Here is a 2,404-nt window from a genome sequence, read left to right on the forward strand (position 1 = left end):
GCGCAGCCCGGCGGGGCGGGGCGCGGAGCGGCGCGCGCATGGGGATCGCGGGGCGGGGGGGGGGGAGCGGGGAAGGGCAGGTGTGGGGGGTGCGCAGGGATCGGGGGAGGGGGGCGGGGAAGGGCGGGTATGGGGGCTGGGGGTGCAGGGCATGCGTGGGGAGCAGGGAAGGGGGCTGTGGGGGGAGCAAAGGGGACTACGTGGGAGGAGTGGGGCAGGCTGAGCCCAGGGAGGACGTGTGTGTGTGTGTGGGGGGGGGGGTCGCTTGCAGCATTTCACCCCCTCAGCGTGGGGCAGCACCATTCCCCCCCTTACATGGATATTTATTTGCAAGGATAAGAATTTGCCATTTCCTTTTGACAGCAGCTTTACCCGAAAAGTTAAAGTGATTTAATCTTCCATTTAAAAAAAGAATATATATATATATATATGTATATATTTGTCTAGTCTCACTGCTCCCACCTTGAAGCAACAACCCAAAAAAGCATCCCAAGGGAATAGCTGCTTTGGCAGCAAACTTACGCGTTTGCATCCTGACATTAGCAACAGGCTCCATGCAGATTAAGCTGCTCTTCCCCCCTCAGACTTTTTTTTTTTTTTTTTTTAAATGAACTCAATCAGAGAACAAGGGATTAATTCTGTACATCCTTCCTTACATGAGTTGCTCTTACTCATGCTTGTAGGACTGCCGAGTTCAGAAAAAGGAAGGCAGAGTACTTGAATTTTTGAGCCGCTGGAGAAATAATCTACATGAATAGAAGTGTTTCCAGGATCAGTGCCCAGGTTTATCCGAGATCTTCATAAAGAAGGGATTTCCCATAATGCTCGTGCATCTGCCCACACGGGAAATTAAAACATGTTGATGGCGTTTATTTTTAAAAGCATAGCAAAAGCCTTTATTTGAAGCTTTAGATTTTTTCTCCTTTTTGAAGCAGCAGTTGTTTCGGGAATCAGCATTGTGTACTGGCTTTGGAGTCTCACGAACATTCATTTACCTACATTATGTTATTTTAACACTTACCTTAGCAATATGAAATTATGCATATCTGGATAATCAGTACTTTGCTTTCCCATTTTAATATTTTATCCATTGAAATAGATAAGAAACTAACCAGCAACAATAAGTATATACACATTTCATAACTATTATGGATTTTTACCAGCAGAGTACATGCCTTAAATTATAGTGTAAATGATGATTTAATTAGGACTCGGGAAGCTAACAAAATATTCATTGTTTGAAGTGAATTTAAGCAGCATGTTTAGCTCCAGATAACCACTGTAATTTTCTATCCTACTTTCCTGATTGGAGGTAGAAGCCCCTTTTGCAACTTAGGCAGTTTAGATGGGAAATGATGGCAAGAAGCCCTTCAATTCAGCAAAAGTTATCTTGCAACCTGAATTTGTGATCACATAGGGGAAAACAACATGTTCTGGTTGTAATTTAAGATAGTGTATCAAAAAGTTATAGAACTGCGTGCTGCAACATTTTGGCACGTGCATCTCTCCTTAAAAGGCAGCGGGGGCTTCATGTGAGAAGTCGGTTAGAATAATTCCCTGGCAAATATCAGTTAGTTTCTCCCATCTGGCATGAAAACCCACTTTTCCACATACAGGTGTTCAGTGGCAGCATAGTTCATTCTCAGGCATAGTTACAGCTTTGGCCAAAAGCTATAAGGTGCTGCTGCAAGGTGACCGTGTGTTTGTGCATGTTTTAAATGGCAAAATTATCCCACCTGGAGCCAGTCAGCAAACCTGGGTTTGACCTGTGCTTGCATTAAGCATGTGCCCTTGGAGAGGGGGAGATGGCCCCGTGGTGCCGGGCTGGAGGCACCGAGGTGACCCGAGCTGGGCACCCGGCCTTGCCGCTTGGCCAGGCTTAGCGAACCGCCTGCTGGGGACTGACCTGGCAGAGGGAACCAGAACAGCATTGCCAGTTCCTGCTTCAGGTTTCTGTTACACTTTGACTCCTGTCAGACCCTGACAGCACAGCAGAGCCACCCCCATCACCACTTTTAAAGCCCTTCTACTCCACCATAAGTAAATTCACCCAAGTGAAGGACCTCAATTCTCTGCACCCCACAGTTGAAGTTTAATCACTTAATGGCTTTCAGATATTTCCTGCCTGCAGCCTATAGGTTGTATAGATTATACTCCTGATTTCAGCTTAACAGGGCAGCTTGTATATTCAGTGTTTGCAGACGCTTTAAGATGGAGGAAAGCACTAGGCAGCCTCCAAATTAGGTGCTGCATGCAGTGACACTTACTTCACCCTTCCAGAGCCTTAGAAAGCCTCTGGGTTTCCAGGCCAGCCTGTTCAGATGTGCATCAGGTATTGGACCATAACTATCAAGCATTCCCTGAAGAGCTTTGGGCTTAAGTTTAATGCCATTATTAGAACCAA

This window comes from Dromaius novaehollandiae, chromosome 3 (genome assembly GCF_036370855.1).
Source record: "Dromaius novaehollandiae isolate bDroNov1 chromosome 3, bDroNov1.hap1, whole genome shotgun sequence".
Lineage (NCBI taxonomy): Eukaryota > Metazoa > Chordata > Aves > Casuariiformes > Dromaiidae > Dromaius > Dromaius novaehollandiae.